Genomic DNA, 21,183 nt, shown 5'->3' on the forward strand with positions numbered 1-21,183 from the left:
AGGGAACACTGGGGGCTTGCCTTAGCACATCTTAGATCCCATCCTGTTCTTCACATTCCAGAGAGAGACTGGGCCTCTTCTTGTATCTTTCCTCAAGTGTGGTATCCTTTAAATAAAAAATAAGAAAGTATGCTGTGATGTGCTTATTTTACTTTAAATTATCTAATTTAAGTTAATTTGATGCAGTTCAAATGTACATGTTATTAAGCATGTAGGAAGTTTTTCTTTGAATAAGCAATAATTGAGTTCTAAACTTTTAAGAACACCTACAAACTGCCTCATACTACTCCTCCGGCAAAAAGTAAATAAAATGACTAAATCAACTATGTAGACAATGGAATACTTGATTGCAAAGATATGCATGTACAAGAAAATAAAAGAGAAAGGATAATCTCAAATTCCCTGGGTGATTACTAGAATTCATATTTCACATTGTCACAGAGGGATTTCAGTCATTTACACATCATTAATTAATAGGTGGTCTAGACTGGTAAATATCTTATATTTGTTTAATTATGATCCATTGACATAATTCTAGGCATCTTGATATTTCTCAAGTGAGCCTGGAATGGGCATTTTACAATGATGTTTATATCTAATCTATGAGAACATTAAAATTTATTGCATATATATAGACAGAGTCTGCAATTCACTAACAATTAAAGAGTACAAACAAAATTTTTGAAATCTTGATTTTTATAGCGTAAAATGACTGGAATTAACATTTCCATCTCTTGCAAGCAGGACACTGTTTATGAGAAATGCGAGATGTTCTCTATGGGCGTGATTCATGACTACATCAACGCAAACTCGGACAGTGACAAAGGATGGGAATCAGGTCTATTAGTGTTGTCACTGCCTCTTCTTTAAATGAGGTTCAGGGAAAGGGAGGGTAAGATAAGAATTTTTATCAAATGTCTTAGTTTGAAGGAAAATACAGAAAGAACCTAAATATTTTATGCATTCAAAAATCTTCCTGCTTAGCATTATAATTTGTCGTAATTTTCCCTCTATCTCTCTTTCATTTTCTCTCATTTCTTCCCCTCATTTATGTACTTTATTTTGTACAAATTGAAACCAGAATTGTGTTGGTATAATTGCAAATTCAAAAAAAATCAGTGATTGACTTTGGTTAAGAATATACAACAGATTACTGATTTGGTTATATTTCAGGTAACCTGTTTAAGCTAATTGTTTAAAGAAATTGAAAGGCATAATCCTCAGTTTATCTTTACATCTTGAGTATTGTAGAAATCTTCATCTCAGTTATCTTAAACGCTTCTTAATTTTTTCTTCCATATCAAAATATCCCCTTTGTCTCCCTTCCCACAAACAGAAATACAGGAAATAAAAATCAAAAGTTCTTAATATTGTGTTAACCTTTTTTTCATAACAAAGCTTTTAACTATGGTGATGAAGTACTGGAATAATAAAACTATTAACTCTAATTTTAAAATAAACACTATATCTGTAGAACAAATTTATATTGCTTAAAGACATAAGCAGGAGATGAATGTAATGTTTCCAATTTAATATGATATTATGCTTGCAGTAAAATCTTTTGGTTTCATTTTAAAAGACAGATAAACTCTGAAATTTATATTTCTACAGTAAAAATAATTAATATTTTAATTTTTAATATATAGTCATATATAAGGTTCATACTGATTTAAACTTTAAAAATGGTACATTTTTTGTACAACTGAAATCTCACAAGGTTGTAATCTATCATAACATTAATTAAAAAAAAGGTACATTTTTTAAAAGTATATTAAAATCTTTTTATATACAACCATAAAAATAACTTTCTTTGCAGTGTCAAAAAGACTTTGGTATTTAGCATTTGTTTTTATTTCATGTTGAAACTTTGATTATTTTTCTATAGACTTCCCCAATTTACTTATTCTTTTTCTTAAATGATGTCCTCTAAATAAAACTGCAACTCTGACTAATGATCATTTGCTAGACTAAAAAAGATAAAGTGTATTTTGACCACTACATATATTTAAAAATACACTACCATTTACCTATTAAAAACCTACACTTTCAATCATGTCTAACATACTCACTTCCTTTTGTGATTGCCCTTAAAAATCCCCATGCCTTTCCATTATATTTTAGCCTCTTGAGCATAGGAATTTTGCCTGCTTCCTCTCAGCTTCTGCTGGAATATCTGACTCAGAGCGTGCGTTCAATAATTATTTTGTGATTATTCAATAAATGTAGCACAAATGGTTTAGTATGTGCATAAACTATATTGTTATTGTCATTCCTAACCATTTCTTTCAAACATATTTAATCATGTCTTCAATGTTGCTCATTTATTAATGTATTCAACACATATTTTAAAAAAATTTGGATAAGAAATTGGCTTTTCTTAATGAAGTAACAACAAGCTGTCAATCTTCTGTGTCTGTGTTAATCTTCCTGAGTACGCTACGCCCTCACATTCCTAAATCTTAAGCATATGTCAGATCCGTGGCTGGGATCTGAGCTGTGGCCTCTTTTTAGCTCGTACAATCATCTTGTCATTATGCTCTGGTATAACAAAGTTTAGAACTAAGTGGAAGAAAGTTTTCGTTAATTAAACAATATATAGATTTTGACTTTCAGAGTGGCTTGCTGTATAAGACAACAGGCATCAGAAGCATCTGTTACAGTCTGGGGACTTGAGTCTCATTTATTTTGCTTCGTATGTGCAAGTCAAGTCTGAACTCTTGTTTCCTCGTCTGCAAAAAGTGATTATCTATACCCAGGTAACACGAGATTGTTGTATTAATTTGTGAATATGTGAAAACTCTATGTAACTATAGAGTAACCTTAATATAGGGATTGGCAAACTCTAACCTACGGTCCAGTTGGTCGCTTTTATAAATAAAATTTTATTGGATCACATGCACACCCATTGATTATGTATTTGCTGTGGTAGCCTTTGGCTACAATGGCAGAATTGAGTAGTTGCCACAAAGACCTCTGGATTGCAAAGCGTAAAATATTTATTATTTGGTCCTTTAAGGAAAAAATGTGCTGACCCTCCTAATAATATTAATGCTTACTATTACTAATAATAGCAACAAAAGTCAATTTCTACAACTTTAATGAAAAATATTTGAAATGCTCAACAAGTGATGATACACTGTTTATTTCTTTAGGAGATAGAGAAATGAAATTCACTAGGAAATGAATACAGCTGATTTTGCTCCGTGAAGTCACATAGCAAGTTTTGATTTCCATACACCCAGGCTTCAATTTAACCTTCACATCAATGTGTTTGCTTGTTAATCTGTATAATGAGAAGGAGAGCTTAAGTTCTCAATTTCATACTCGTGGACTTAATGTTTATATTATAGTGTCTAACACTGATTACCAAAATCAGAAAGCACACTGATTAGTGCATAGTCATAAGATAAATTTTCACATATTTATGATATTTCAATTGTGGTGCAGTGAACAGATGTCATCGACATTTGCTTGGCTTAAGTAAAAGATTATCTACTAATGTTTCCAAGTTCTAAAATATGGCAAATGAAAGTCAATTGGATCACTTGATCTTCGGTAATTAGAGAAAGATGTTCACTTTATTCGATCTTTGGATTAGACGCAATTTGAAACCAGCAGAGGCCAAGCAAGAAACCATGTAAAAAATAATCTATTGGACATCAACAGTCCTGTAAAGTCATCGTCTGTAAAATGAAGAGCCAGAGAAAGTTTTATTATGTGTAAAAGTTACTCACATAACTGACAAGCACTGGAAATGCAGTAGACTTACGTGAGGTCCCAGGGAGAGCGAGGCGACGCAGCACAGCTTAAAAGTGATTGATGCAGTTCTCAACACCGTGTTTATTATTTGAGACTTACTCTTTGGAGGTATTTCATTTGCTGATATATCAATTGTGATATACCACATTTTTGAATGGGATATTTATTTGAAGAAATCCAAATAACATGTTCTTTCATTTTGGGACAGATGACAAAAAAAAGATTGACTTTTTAAAGATTCTAACAGTAACCATAGCTTATAGTTATTAGTCTAAATACCTAGACTATTATTACATAATATTTAAAAATAAACATAATCTATAAAACAGATACCCAAAAGATGCATGACTTATACAAACAGGTTTCCTAGTTTTAGAAGGTATATATAAATCATCTTCATCTTTTGATACAACTCAAAAATTCTCACTTAGAAACTGCATTCAGCATAGAATAGATCTATTGTAATTCTACTCCAGCCTCAGGAACTTGACATATTGATCAATCATCAGACAAAGTCTCCTCAGAAGGAGAAACCATCAATATATTTTGACTAGAAATTCAATTATTTCTTAAGATGCCATATGACATACTTTGGGGAATCTAACTGCTAAATTGGTGTCCTATAGACATAGCCTTAGTATAGATCCATTTTCTATGAGTCTTCTATTCATAAATATGTTGCACATTCTTACTTTTTTTCTGACTATACATTACTTTATAAGTACATCAACTAATGAGAGAAATTTAAAGGAAAGAACTTCCAGGACATCTCAGAACATTCTTAAAATGTGTCAAAGTATTCTTTAATAGATTACAGAGCTTTTTTTCTATTGTAAGCAAAACTGATTAATGCATAAGCTGACTAGTGTTGTTTGGGGATTATAAATGCACTGCTGTCTAATATAAAACACTTAATTATGGACTTGAGCCAAAGAAAGAAATATCAAAGTTCAGGGTTCAAAAGCTAAAGGTCAACAAACCAGTAGTTTTTCCTTTTTTAAATATATAACAAAGAGGTCTACGAATGGAGCACTGGAATAAAAGATACGTTCAAAATAATAACATTCTACCCATATTTTTGGTGAAGTAACATTAAAGCAAGAAAAGAAAGGCAAAATGATGAAGAGAAAATTTTAAAAAACTGACAGGAAAATTTGGTAACATATATCAAAAATCTTAATAATGTTAATGCATATTAACATTAATGATCAATGATTTCTAGAACTTTCATAATCAGCAAACATTATGGTTCTAAGAACAAACAAAGCAATATATTCCTTTCAAAGCTTCTCCATCACCTTCAATTCACATATGATAAAGGATCAACGTTCAAATCACTTAAAATTACAAATATAAATGTGTGTATATGTATGTATAGTATATATCTAAGTGTGTGCACATACATATATATATATTACATACATGTAATTTTTAAGAGCTGTTTAAAAAAGACTAGACAAATAATAGTCATTCAGAAAACTCCCAACAAATCCAAATTAACACTTTTGTTTGGCTACTTAACCAGTGCCCTTTATAACTACACAAGCAGAGTTTATTACAACTTAATTTTGTGATATTATGACAAATTATTGAGCTAATCAGAATAGCTATCTTTTAAAATTTCCTTACTTCTCAATATGTCTCTGTCCTTTTAAAAATGAAAATTTATAATCTGTTTAAGGAGAAACTTCCTAGTTTACGAAAAACAAACTGTCATAGAAAAGCATGTCTTTAGGAAATCTGTGTCTTTAACAACATTCATTCATCAAATATTGCTTGGGCACCTACTGTGTGCTCTCTTAGGCACTGGGTGCAGCAACAAAGAGGCCAGATAGGGCTCCTGATCCTATGGAGCTTTTCTCTATGTGACAGTTATCACATTTTCCTATGTCCTGGTTGCTCCAAACACAGATACAGACTCAGTTTCTCAGAGGCCACTGGTTGTCATTGGCTTTGTCAGTTAGCAGTGTTTTCTTTCATTGTTAAACCTAATTGTTATTCTTCAGCTGATTACAGGTGAGACCAAGAACACGGAATAAAGGTTAGATTCTCCAAAGGAAAGCAAACAAATCACAAAACTAAAAGTGTTGAACACTCTATTTATTCAAGCTTTTCCACTGACTTAGCATTATCCACGTGATACAAATGTAAAACTTTGGACTAGTTGCTTTGCTTCCCAAGGATGGCCCTAAGACACTGTGTCTGTTACCAGTCTATTGATCCCACTGGTCTCCACGGCTATCGCACCCTCATACATCAGTTGAGCAAACATGGATCATAAGAGGAAAGATGGAAGGCCATCCAAGATTTGACAGTCTGTTCACATAAAATGGCTAATATGAACTGGTATGGCCATTTCTATAGGACAAAATTAGCAAATATTTGGCTAATTTGACTAAAGAACATAAGAAATATGGATTATTTCAAGTACCATTTATCATAATCTGGATGTTCTAGAATGATTGTTTATATTTGATAAAATCAATAAGCAATTCAACATATCCTTTCTTCTCTGTGTCAATGTAAATTTTATCTTGAAATTATTAGCAATATTTATTTAAATGCTGATTAAAAACCTCTTTGTATGGCATGAGGAATAAGCCTAAAATCTTATAGAATTCTTAATTTTCCTGTTAGTTTTTTATTTTATATGAAAATAGTTGTCAACCCCCTCAATTGAAATTTTATACATATATATGAATAGTGTACTTTACATAGTATTGGAAATGAGAATAGTATTGGAAATGAGAATATTCAAAACACAACATCTGAACAGGTACTGCGGGAGAGAAAAACCTACCTCTGCAGTAAGCACAGCAATGTCCCCAAATAAACGTCTGTGTGACCAGTAAGTTTAATATCTCAAGCTCTCCCAAGTGCTAGCTTTTTAGGAAAAAGAGCACATGTAGAACACACAGATATTGTCACATATTTTAGCTGTTAACCAACAGTGGGTATGACCCAATGATTGCAGCCGCACATCGTTCTTCACTTTGCCATGGATTTCATTTAATTGTTGCTTAAAATGAAATGATTTAAAAGCCTTTCTCTATTTTGCAAAGAAAGGGCCTAGAGTTAGATCAGAGAACTGTAATTCAGAGGGTTCGTTTCAAGCCAGGGGAAATAGGTTTTCCTTAGCAAATGAGTCCCATCATTGCACACAAAATTTGCATATAACTGATTATCTTTGAAACATGCAGCATACATAAGACTACAAAATCAGTATTGCAAATCTGCTAACCTGTGATCTTCCACTTTCTCAGCTATTCCATTGCTTCAGGAAAATTAAATCCACAATCTTCTCTTGCATTTTCCTTTTGGACACTGAGTAAGTGAGATAAACAGGTTTCTCTTTCATTTTATTTCATATTCACAAAGTGATGTTCAAAACCGCAGATCCACCCTAAGGGAAAATTATCTTGATACCACTCATTCCATGCACTGCACAACCTGACCAATGGGGACAATTCCTTGTGCAAAATTGTGATGCGAATTTTTTCAGAATCTTAAATTCTAAGTACTGAACCCCCTCTGAACCTCTTTGATGCCAAGGGTTTAAATTAAAATATCATAATAAGAAATAATAATAAGTTAAAATCCCAAAGCAATCCATTTCAATGCGCACTAAATTTTTATTTCTAGTTTTTTAAAAAGCGTGACTAGTGTTAAAAATGGCATTTATCTGAAGATGGTAAACCTTCTTATAATAAATACATGCAGTATGTGAAAATAATACATGCCTGCTTTTCTTATGTCTATCATCCTTAATCTACCCCTCTTCAACTTTTATATTTCTTAGAATGTTTGAGATGATAAACGGGAGCAGTGCTGAAAGATAATTGTTTAAATCTGACAAAACCAAAGAACAGTCATGATCTTGATTCTACTCTCCTTAGCATACAGTTCCTTTTATTATATAGCATGATAATTAAATGCATTAAAACTTTAATCTTTGATCTGTGTTTTTAAATTTATCAACTTTAGTTTTCTTACTTGAACATAAATGAGTTTTATTTTGCTTTTTAATTTTGTTTCTGACACATTATCTAGAATTCAAGCATGCTGCTGCCACCATAGGAAAGTCATTTCAATGATGTGCAGGTGTGAAACTTAAAGAAAAATTCAAACTCTTAAATATTATTGGGAAATGTAAATTTACTATAAAAACCCAAACCACCCACAATTATGTATAATAAGATGCTCCTGCCAAAACAAAGACAGACATAAACACTCACACACATTCACAGCAATACCCATTCTTCAAAGACAATCGCGGTTAATAATTTGTATATATTTTTATATTCTCGCTACAGATATTAAAGTTTTTTCTTTCACTCAATGATACGTCCTAGCCATCTCTCCATATTAAAATATGTAGATTTAGTTTATACTTAATAGCTACCTAGCCATTTAATTGCATAATAAACCTAAATTTATGAAAGCGCCTCTGGTAGAATGTGGGTTATTGTTTTCTTTACTTTTTGGCTATTACAAAATTTAAATGACTATATTTGCAAATACTTCTTTTCACACTTGTATGAGGTAAAATGAAGATGAATTTTTAGAAGCAGAATAGCTGGGTCACACTGTTGGTAAATAAAAAGAATACTTTAAAGGACACACAAAACCTTTTATGTTCAACTAAGAAAACTAATTCGATCAATTAAAAAACACACATCAAAGATGAAAGTTTTAATGCATTTAGTTATCATGCTATATAAAAACAGATGATATTTTATTACTCCTGTATGTTAAAGAGAGTAGAATCAAGCTCATGACAGTCCTTTGAAACACATGCCATTTCCGTGAGTATTTGCAAGACCATTTTGAACGTACATAGAGCCTCAACTGGCGTCGAAGACCCGGAAGAGTTTCTTTGTCTCCTCTGACTTGACCGAATGAATGCTTTAGTTTCCCTTTTTCAGTTACTCTCTCTCAATCCACCACAGAAACTTTAGCCCTTTATGTGTGTGGTTTCTGCTGAAAAGGTGGAATTTACTTTTTTTTTTATTGGTGAGATCATTAATTCTCTCCTTGTTCTTTTTTAAAAAGAAAGACTTTATCTACTATATAATTTTTCCATACACTAAATCTAAATGAACTAGAATTATATAGTGAATAATTTTCTATAGATATCCTTTTTAAGGACTTTACAGTAAAATCCTTCCTTAGATATGGATTCTTAGTAACGGAATCCTCTAGAATTATTTTAGAAGGCTTTTGATACACACAAAAATATGATATTAAAATTTTTTAAGACAAAGAAAATAAAAAATCATTACAAACAAAACTGAATGTTGTTAAATATGGCATTTACCCTTAGTATCAAGAGATTGAAACATTCCTAATTCTTGACTTCCGTGACACACCGTAGAGAATTTTTAAAGCCACACCAAGATTGCTAAGAAACTTAAAAACATACTGTGGAAAAATCAAAGAATGGCATTTGTTGTCACTAAATAAGGGAGCCTATGACATAGAATAGATTACTCACTATGGCACATAAAATAATTTCCACTTCATTAAGCAAAATATTTCATAAAAACCTCTAAGTTCACCAGCTTCTTGAAATAAAACATTTTCTTTCAGAAATAATTATATTTTTTCCAAACAAAGTAATTGCATAAAAATAAGGGTTCAACATATTCAACCATGGACAGACCTCTATCTTACTTTATTTCTAAATGAATGTTATCTTACTCTCCCCTCTGAAAAACTCCTGAGGGAAGTCTCACCCAACCTTGAGGATACGTCCAAATTAAATTTCACGTAAGCCCCAGGCCAAACCCTTCCACATCAAACTCTCAATCATCAAAGATGCTGAGTTATGGGCACCCCAGTCTTGCTCACTTCAGATTGGTGTTCATATTTTGTTTCTGCATTTGATGCTTGGCAAACACTCAGGATTTTAGCTTGGCTCATTTTCAGTGATATGATCGTGCAAAATTCAGCAGGGTGGTTAGAAGCCCAGGCTTAATTCAAATAGTTCTAAATGTACATTCCAGGCATGTTATTTACTAACATAGTCTTTGGCAATATCTATAGTTGGGCTGAGTTGAGCATCTTCATTTATAGTATGCTACATTACAGGATGGTTTTAAACATTAAATGAGAAACACATGTGAATGACTGGCACAGCAGTGGGAGCGTGCTAAGAGCTCAATAAGTGATAGCTATTAGTACTTTTATTGTTTTCATGAACTCTCTTGGGTAGAATGCAACACCTTCATTGTGGCCCCACTGGACCCATATCTCAGGATCAGGCCCCTTGCTTGAATAGGACAGTTTCATCCTCTCCCCACTCCCTGAATGGGAGAGTGAGGAGAGTCAGACAAAGAAAGGATGGAGTCTTAAAAACCTTTTGCATTCCCAGGAGGCCCAGCACAGTTTTGCACACATAATACGTTCACATCTAACATGTATAAAGGGAGGACCATAACTTTCCTGCATTAATTGGCTCTGAATGTGCTGTTGGAAGGAAACCCAAGACAATTCCAAATGATGATTCCCTTGGCACTTTATTCAGTGCCTTCGAAATGCAGAGCCATGTATAAAATGTACACAGGGTGATTTTGTAACAAACAAAGAAATGGCATGAGTTCATGTAGGAGGTGGAATTTTCCTTTAAGTATGTCTGTGGTTGGCTGTAAACTATAGGAGAATATGTATGAATGCTAACTCCTGGCTATAAGGACAAAAGAAAATCAAGAATGTTACTTAAGGCTGATGGTTAATCTTAAAAGTCATTAGTTGATCTACATATATCAGAGTAAGAAGGTTATTTTGTGAATGACCAGTTAATTTAGTGAAAAAATTAAGCCGATCCAAGAAATTGACACTAGATAATTCATCTTCCAAAGTATTTGAAAAAAATTGTAGCCTCTGACCTAGCATGGTCAGAGCAAGAGTGACTGTTTTGTATTTTGAGAGAACTGCAGATTGTCTTTGACTGACTTTTAAAAACAAATCTTGAGCCTTTTGGAAAAAGAAAAAGTTGGATCAATTCCTGATATCATGCACCAAAATAAATTCAAGTGTATAAAATAATTGAATGTAAAAAAATACAATGTAAAATATACCAGAAGTAACAATACGTGTGAAACTCTCTATAATTTGTGAATGTCCTAACTATGATTCAAACTCAACAAACAACAGGAAAGGTATGTAATTTGATTTCTAAAAAATGACAGTATTTAAAAATCTTGGCATGACAAATGCAATCATACATAAAACTTTAAAAAACCCCATAAAACTGAGGGAAAAAATTTGCAATTTATATCACAGACACAATGTTAATATGCAAGTCAAAACTACAATAAGATATTACTTCATGCCCATCAGAATGGCTATTATTAAAAAGACAAGAAATAACAAGCATGGGAAAGGATGTGGAGAAAAGGACAGCCTCACGCACTGCTGGTGGGAATGTAAACGGGTGCAGACACTACAGAAAACAGTATGGAGATTTCTCAAAAAATTAAGATAGAACTACCATATGAAACAGCTATTCCACTTCTGGGTATTTACCCAAAGAACACGACAACACTAATTTGAAGAGATGTTTGCACCCCTATGTTCATTGCAGCATTATTCACAATAGCCAAGACTTGGAAACAACCTAAGTGCCCATCAGTGGATGAATGGATAAAGAAGATGTGGTATATATACACAATGGAATACTACTCAGGCATAAAAAAGATGAAACATTGCCATTTGTGACAACATGGATGGACCTTGGGGTATTATGCTAAGTGAAGTAAGTCAGACGGAAAAAGACAAATACCATATGATTTCACTCATATATGGAAGAAAAATAAACAAACACATAGATACAAATAGGTTGTTACCAGAGGGGAGTGGGGGGGGGATGAAGGGGTAAAGGGGCACATATGTACAGCGACAGATGGCAACTCAACTTTTGTAGTCTATATAGAAAGCAAAATATGATGTACACCTGAAATTTATACAATGTTATAAATCAATGTTACCTCAATAGAAATAATGAAAAATACATTAATTAATTTTAAAAAAGAAATGGTCAACAAAAACCTAGAACATCTTTCAGGCCAGTTATCAAGAAAATTATAAAAGATTAAAAGAGTCATGCCGAAAAGGCTAAGTAACCATCTTGAAGAGGCTCCCTTGGCCCATTATGGAAAATTTGAATACAAACAGATCAATAAATTAAATATTTACATTCAAATGTCTATTGTGCTACTAAAGCAACAGAAAACTAAACTAAACTAACTAGTCATCTCCGAATGATAGGGAACTGAGTCATTCTTTTGAGTAGTGGTACATAAAGGGAAAGAGTTAAACATCTAACCAGCCTTTCCTATATATACTGTGCCACTGGATTACGAAATTGTAGAAAAGGTGAAGTTTCCTTTTTTTTAGAAGTATTCCAATTAATAAATGAGGAAGGAATAACATAATGAAAATAGCCTCATTAAACAACATTAATATATGTATATCGAAAGATCTTAGCGTTGAGCATAAATGCTGGTAACAACACTAAATAGGAAACATCCAAATATCATGGATCTCTTGATGAAAAATCACATTACCACTTATGATCCTAGTTCTACCAGAGGATGGAACAAACAAATCTAAATGGGATCATGTCTCTAGATCAGGGGACAGGGCGACATCTTAAACTATGCCACAGCTATGCATCAGTAATGTCCAGACTGTGGGAAGATGGGTAGGATAACCTCCTCGCTTCTTCACCAATAAATTGAACGTGAAAAAGAAAAAAAAAACAAGGAGAGAGAGAGATGGAGGAGAATTTATAGATTAAGAGAGACTTAGGAGGCATTGAATCATTACAAAATGTTGACAGTATTTGAGTCATTCTTCAAACAACTATGGAAAAATTATTATATTTATGAGCTCCTTGGAAATTTGAACATTGACCTGATATTTAATAATATGTGATTATTATACATTTTAGCTAAATTAATTGCATTGTGATTGCATGAGAAAAGAACTATTACCTTTTAGGGTTGCATATGGAAATATTTATGCATGGGATTTGCCTCAAATAGTTGTGGGGAAGTGGTTGGTGGGATAGATAAAAGAAGATTGGCCATGAATTGATAATTGTTAAAGCTGGATGAAGAATGCATGTGTCTATTTCTAGTCTGTATATTTTTGTATATGTTTGTCATTTTCCACAATGGAAGTTAAAAATAAATAAAATAATTTCAGGTCTTTACTTCACAGTTAGCACTAATAAAGTAAGCAAGCTCAATTTTTGCAAAATAAGAATAAGTAAATTATATATAATTCTCTGCATAAGAAAATTTAGATTTTAGAGATTTTTAACATGTATTAATATGAATAGAAATATTAACCATTTAATTACATTGTTACTTTTCTTTCTAATTAGTGATTATTGCTATCATTCTTAGTATAACTCTAATTCACATGAAATGACCACAATGTTTTTTCTGCATTAAAATTTTTATAATAAATTTTGAAAGTTCCCTGTGTTCTTTTGGACTTTTCCCAGGATGATGGTTGTAAATCATTCAATTAGTCCCTGATAACAATTCATAGTCTTCAACTATTGTTAGGACATGGGTAGCATCATGCATAGAGATTTTCTGGTTACTCCACAGATGCTTCGATACTATTTCTGTTTTCTTCACCTCTCCATGTCTTCTCCTTCATCAACATTTTATCTTAAAACACATTTTTGTACAAGCAGAATAAATTGTAAAGTGATATCTCAAAAGTCTTACAATAATTCACAATTTCATCAACCATTATGGTACACTGTGATGGTTACTACCTCCTATGTGGATAAGAGGCAACACACAATTCCCAGGACACTTACACTAACTCTACCTTCTCTCTCTCATTGAAACATTCTCTGGAATGCATCTGACAGTTTGTTGTCTTTATGGTAAAGACCTGAAACCAATTCACAAAATGCTATACATTATTAGCAGTAAGAAATAACTTGCATTGCCCCTCACAACTGATGGCAGTACATTATTGTGTGAACAATATGTTTGAAAACCCCTGCCTCGAAAGATCATTTGGTTTAGTGATGTTTTGAAAAACAAACAAAGCTCCTTTGTGAAATTCTTAAATTTTAAGCTTGGTTTGCCCTGTCAAAGGTTACAATTCCCAAGAGAAAAATAAAGAATATTTTTATTCTTTAAAAAAAATATTTTTTGGAGAAAACAGAAAGTCACTACCATTTGAGAGGGGCACCACACCAAGAGGTAGGAAATACGAATGACACTAATATTCACTCAAAGAGAGAAGAAAGGAAACTAAAAAACAGGCAAAGAAACATGATGATGAAATTGGACTGCCGATTCTAAAAACACAAGTTCAAAATGGGCTTTCATCCTAATACAGCAAAATAAGAAAATAACTACATCAAAAAAACTAGAGGATCTTCAATATAACTTACTGCTAAAAATAGTTACAGATTGTTTTAGTGCCATTGCACTGCTTTGTGCTACTAAATCTACACATCACTGAGTTGTTCAAATCAGTCTGCCTTTAAGATTTTTCCACCAACGCTGATTTTCATAGATGTGGGTAACTAATAAGGCCCGGTAAAGTGGGGCTTTGTCACTGTGAACTGCTGACTAACCTGAGAGTTCAACAGTTTGATTTTACTAATGCTTTATCAATTATGCAGGAGTAGTGGTAAGAGTGTGAAGGAGGCAGGATTATCCCGCAACTGTTTCTGGGAAAACGCCAGATGGTTCTGCCTCCTTCTGTCTAACTTTAGAGAATTTAGTCTCGTATTGCAAAGCTGCTTTAAGGGGTAAAAATATACATTGTGTTTTACAAAATATATACAAATTAAGCCATCACATCTTTGGCACATTTAAGTGTTTGCCATACAGTAGCATGCTAAATCGAAAATGTAAATTATATAACTCAAGTTTTCTTTGATAGCACACAAAATGATTATGAGCACCAATTATCAAACTTCACCACATTACAAATAATAACATAACTTGATGGGTTAATTGAAAATTGTCTATATGCAACTTATAGTTGACAAATTAAAAGCAAATCCCATCGCACGGAGAAAACAACTTAATAGAAATAATTTGTATTAAAATTACGCACCGACAATATATTCGATGAAGTGTCCTAAACCTTTACATACTGATTTCAACCTTAATTTTCCAGTTTAAAATTGATTTGGAATGTGATTTTTTTGACTAGTAAGTGCGGAAGGACTCTGGAAGCTTGAAACTCACTCCTGACCATAGCAAGCTGTCAATCTAATTTAAACTCGCTGGGGCCGTATTGAGATCTTCATGTTTGGGCCTTTTCGAGGAAAATGATGCATGAAACAGCAAGCACCTTTGTGCAGTTGCTTTGTAGCATAGATAGATAGAAGTTAAAATGTTGTTTTCTTAACAAACTTCTAAAATTGACTGCAGCTTTTCCCTCAATTCCAATAAACCACATTGATTTTGTGAGTGATTATGTCTCTAAAACTTCACAAGCAAGGAAGTAAAACTTATCGAATTGCTCATCTCATGCTATATGAAATTTTTAAAAATGTACTTTGCAAGTTAACTTCTAAAATTAATTGTCATTATAAAAACGTTCAATGGCACTGAAATTATTCTGCAATTTTAAGATAATACATCTTCTCAACTTAAAATACTGAAAGATTTTTCTGCAACTTTTGTCTTTGCAGAATAGCTACCTGGAGAACATATTGATCATTGAATTTGAGTATTGTGAATGTATCGATTTAGTTAGAAATTAAAATTTTAAACTGTTAGCCTTATAAACTCGAATTTGATATTTCATTGTTATGTTTTCTTATATATTTCTGTTGATAACTCTGCAATTTTCTAAGTCGTCAAGAATCTCTGAGTCATTTCTACACGATGCCTATATTCCCTTCCCTATGAATGTCATTCACAGAAAGCTATCAGGTGACAAAGCACGCTACTGTTGCTCTCTATGGGTTAGCAGTGCAGCCTCCTGAGACAACACACAGATAACATCTGAAGGTTTGTTTGGAGAAGAGCTGAACTGAGGTCACTCTCCAAACAACAAATGCTGCCCTCAATGACCCCAAAAGATTAGAGTTCAGGAATTTCCTGGAGAGATTGTGTTTTGTCTAGCATTTATTTTAAAAGGATCAAGGGACTCAACTGGAAATAGTAGGATTATCGTAATCAAAGATATAAAAAGGATGTGAGCCTAACAAAATGTATCGAGAATTAGAGGTAAAGGAAAGGGAAAACAACAATTAGGAATCATGAACAGAAGAAAAATGCTTAATTTCACATTAAACAAAAGTCAAGTAGATTATATGGTTCTGTTTTTGTATTGCTTCTTATTCGTTTGCAATAATCTTTTTTTTTCTGAGGAAGATTAGCTCTGAGCTAACATCTGTGCCAATCTTTCTCCATTTTATATGTGGGTTGCTGCCACAGCTTGGCTGATGAGTGGTGTAGGTCCACGCCCGGGATCCGAACCTGTGAAACCGAGCTGCCAAAGCAAAGTGTGCTGAACTTAACCACTATGCCACAGGGCTGGTCCAATGCAATCATTTATTTTCTAATTGCAATAGAATGGCTTTGGGTAAATATTATAAGCATAAATGATACACCTGCCAGTAGCTAACATTTTCTCCTGACATTTATTGTAACTCAATTGATAATAGTTGTGCTTGGTTATATTTGCATATATCATGTGACCTATTAATAGAGGGAAGCTCAAGTTCCAAAAATCCACTATAATGTCATAGCAATACCACAGCAAAGCTTCCACTGCAGGCACAATTTTTGAGTAGTTTCTATGTGTCGAAACAGACCTGCCTGGAGATGATGGTCTGAACCAGACAAACTCTTTGGTTCCCTTCTAATCTTAGGCGTTGGTCAATAACGAACACCACACATGTGGCGTATTAAAAATAAATGGCTGCTATTAGTAATCTCTATCTCAAATAAAAGTACCTTGAAGAAACCATGGGTTCTAAATACATATTTAAATTGAGTTTATTTATTTATTTATTTTTTAACAAGATTCTAAAGATTTTTTATTTTTCCTTTTTCTCCCCAAAGCCCCCCAGGACATAGTTGTATATTTCATTGTGGGTCCTTCTAGTTGTGGTATGTGGGACGCTGCCTCAGCATGGTTTGATGAGCAGTGCCATGTCCATGCCCGGGATTAGAACCAATGAAACACTGGGCGGTCTGCAGCGGAGCGTGTGAACTTAACCACTCGGCCATGGGGCCAGCCCCTAAGTTAAGTTTATTTTTTTGCAAATGTTCTGAGTTTTTCTATTCTGTCTGTGTTGCAAAACTCACAGGTTATGGGTCAAACTCATCACTCAACAGAATTATTTGCATAAGTAGGGCTTTGTCCCAACTCAGCCTCATATTGATGTTACTCTTGGATTCTATACTACGAAATGTAAGATGATGCATACTCCCAATTTGTCTTGGGGTCATGTATGATTTTGGCAAGCAACACCATTATGCACACTGGACCACTGAGTTGCAGTCTGAAGTTAAATGTCTGTTAATGCAGATACTTTAAACAGGTGGTACTCTTCACGATAATAAAGGTCAAGGAATGTCAAGTGGACTAAACAGAAACAACATCATTATGGCTTTTGGAAGGAGTTAGCTAAATTTTCTTTTTCTATGTGCTACATATACAAAAATGTATTTTTCTACATTAATGAATGATTTGTTATCATTTCTAACAACACTAAGGCAAATACTTAAGCAAATATGAATTATGCCTACATATTCTGAAAAAAAATAAAAACTTCAATCCTAAAAAGAAGGTGTTTTTGACTATTTATCTGAAGTTCAGCACGAAGGTTAAGCTACAAATAGTAGATCATGCTGACAGATAATTTGTGCCTAATAAGGCTTAGTTTTACAGTACTTTCTCTATGAATTACCATGCAAGGAAAATATACTTTCCAGAAAAGTTCCTTTTTCGAGACTTTATGACAGAGAAATGGGCCAACAAAAAAGATGTTCCCATGGCCTACCTGGGACAAATTATGTTAGAATCTCTTATTTGGACTAAAAACTTTTTGTAAATTTATGCTGAAAAAAAATTACAGGTGTTAACCACATAAATACTTATTAATGAATATGACTTTTGTCAGGTACTATATATATACAGGGGCAAACATCAATATTTGGTATCATTGGGATCTGATCAGAAAATGAGAGAAACCAGATTAAGCAGAAATAGAAGTACAATAAAAAAGCAGAAAGAACTTCTGACTAAATGACATTTTTGTCCCTATTTGTATTCCCAATAGCTGGGAGATCTTTTAAAATCAGAGACAGCATGACACTCAGCAACTTACCAGAAACTTAAAAAAAATCTTTATATTAAACTTAAAAATGTTTATTAAAAAATTACATTAAACTTAAAAAATTAATTAATTATATTAAACTTAATTAATATAATTAAATATAACTTTATATAATATAAAATAATTAAATATAACTTAATATAATTAATTATATTAAACTTAAAAAATTCATTATATTTTGAAGTTATCATGAAAACATGCTATTATATTCCTTAGTACATAAACTCCTGATAGATAATACTTATTATCCTTGATAGATGTAATCTAAAGCTTTAATGTAAGAGGAGGCAATTAAAATAGATACAATTTATAACTATTTATTAATATAGCAAAAATATTAATCACTCCCTAGAAGTCATAAGAAAAGCTTTAAACTAGAATTTTTAAACAATAATGTTTAGAAGTTTCTAACTTCTAGTTTAAGGCTTTTTGTCTTCTGTCTATCATTATTCCTTAATCTGAGGATATAAGTTTATTCCATATACTTTCACATTTACAGCCCCTCAGAACTTCACTGAGGCTGACAGAAAGTGGTACCAAGTACTCCCACTGCTATGTGCTCTTGTCACTTGGTTGTTACTATGTCAGTGGCTTCCACTTTCATCGGGCCTACCGCTTCCTAGTCGCATGAATTCACTGAGCCTTAGGCTCTTCATGTATAAAACGCAGATAAGAGTGTCTACTTTAGAGGATTATGAACATACTAAGTGAAAACATGTATGTAAAGCTTAGTACCTGGACAGAGGAAACAGTGGATAATCGATAATTATTAGAATTATTGCAATGATTTCATTACCATTAAGACCATAGTAATAACCTTGAATTCAAGAAAATCAAAGCCTGACCTGATAACTAAATAATTGTACTGAATTATGTCTAACCACATAGTCATTGATATTCATATATAACATGAAACTTAAGAGGAAGAAAATAATAGCTACCAATTCTCCTTGGTCCATAACTCTTTCAGTTTTATTTCTAAGATGTCTTACATACTTACCAAAGCCAATACTTCTGGGACATATAGTTGCATCTCGTTTCTGAGACATGCAATTTACACCCAGTTTCATCTGTCCCTGCTTTATTTTTCTTCTCCCATCAGCTATTCCTCTTGCACATATAGAAGCACAGCTCAATTTGGCACATAATGGAGAATTTTCATACAAGCGTGCTAAAAGGCAAATTAACTCTCTAATGAAAACATTATTTAAAAAGCCAATCTACAAACCTATGATAGCAAAAACAACAACACACACATGCACACACACAAATCTTTGTCCACCACCATCCCTCCCTTCTCTCATCACCATGATCCTGCCATCTCCAGATAATTCAGGGTCTTATCTATTTCTGGTAATGTAATTTAGATGGATGGGGCACAGGGGATGGGCCATATATAGTTGCAATAATAGGCTGGCTTTTCCAACAGAATCTATTCTAACTTTCGTTTTTAATATACAGGCTTCATTTATTATACATTTAGAAACATTTTTTCCTATAACTTACAAAAAACTTACTAAAACGGATTCCAATTAGACACATAATTGAACAAGTAAAAGAAGAATTAATGAATATGTTGTGGAATCAATAAACTCAAAGAGGGAAAAATAAAATGATAACAATTGGCATTGCAGTGCTGGCGAAATCCTGAAGGTTTTCCGTCAACAAAATCTCTATGACAGAGAAGCCATGGAAAATAAATTTTAAAAATCTATAGCTTGGACATTTAAAACTAAAATTACATGGCATTTTCGTGCAATCCTGGGTCTCTAGTTTATCAAGCATTACTCAAAAATCACTTTTTTCTTTCCAAGCTATAAATATTTTCTTAGGAATAAAACATTAACTTCATATGTTAACCATGTAATGAGATTTTTAAACTTTTTAATCACCCATTTAGGGAATAGGAAAATGACCATGCTATTTTTTAAAAATTCTTAGCCCATGATTTCAACTCTGCATAGACTACGAAGTGTGTGGATAAAGACTGAATGACAACACAAAAAATGTTAGGTGGACTGATTTCTTGATCACCTAGGATAGCACGTGAAGTTTTTTTCTTTTATTTCAATGTCTTTTAACATTTTTACTATAACACCATAGTATAGTATTCATAATACTATAAAATATTACTAGTATTTTAATACTTTATAAGTTCTCACTTTTAAATAATTTTTATTTTTTAATGATTTCATAATAAATCATAGACATAATTTGAGTCTGTGTCTAGGAACAGAAAGAAATCGAGTAAATTTTGAAATAACGCAAGGAAAATTTTACTTAGTGCTGTAAGAACCATCTAGATATTTCAGGTGAGCACAACTTTTACAGCAAAATATGTGAGTAATATTTATATATCTTTCCTTCATTTGGTTATGGAGAAACGCAGGAGCAAAGCCTGAGGGAGGGAGAAAAGACACTTGATTATTTACTTCTCTAGTCTTTTTTTATTGCTTCCTTCCTTTTTTTCAGTTAAGTCCTCAGAGATCCTACCATCCCTATTTTTCAGGAGGGAGAAGAGCAACGTATTGATGCAGAAGCAACTCGGAGGGTAAGTTGTTTTTTTTTACCTTGGGAAAGCTCTGTTCTTAGCAGAGCCTTTGTCCTATCTGACATTTCCTTGCTCACCCATGCAGTATTTAAAAATGTCACATAGTTCAAAGACAAAACATGAGGTCTTAAAGTGCTAAGTTAGTTGAATGCTAAAAAACTCCTCTGGACATATCCTAGATTTCAGGCAAGGCATAGGTGGCATCATCATCTCTGGCAGACGGAACCAATAGATTGATACAATTCCACCTTGCGATTTTAGAAAAATGCCTCCCCACATCCAACTACTGTACTGGCACTGGGCAAAGGGACCTTCCCTGATCCCAGTTACTGGTAGTCTGTATGGGCTGATGGTATTGATTTTTGTTTTGACACAGCAAAGAGAAGAGACAAGGTAGTGAAATCAGAGATTTATGTTAGGAAACAAGAAATTGGGATGAGAGGAGCCAGTATAAGGACACTAAGGTCAAGAATAGAAGGGGCCCAGGAGATAAATATTAATAGATTCTCTGAAAGAGATAAAGAAC

The 21,183-nt window shown here is 33.0% G+C and overlaps 1 long non-coding RNA gene across 1 annotated transcript in view; it reads right to left on the reverse strand.

The window, feature by feature from the left end:
• Positions 1 to 21,183, reverse strand: part of LOC139080072 (uncharacterized) — a 109,555-nt gene continuing 88,372 nt past the window's right edge. Inside the window, exon 4 of the long non-coding RNA XR_011534231.1 lies at positions 1 to 106. This is a non-coding gene — a long non-coding RNA (uncharacterized lncRNA). The remainder of the gene's footprint in view (positions 107 to 21,183) is intronic.

Source organism: Equus przewalskii, chromosome 28 (assembly GCF_037783145.1).
Source record: "Equus przewalskii isolate Varuska chromosome 28, EquPr2, whole genome shotgun sequence".
Taxonomy (NCBI): domain Eukaryota; kingdom Metazoa; phylum Chordata; class Mammalia; order Perissodactyla; family Equidae; genus Equus; species Equus przewalskii.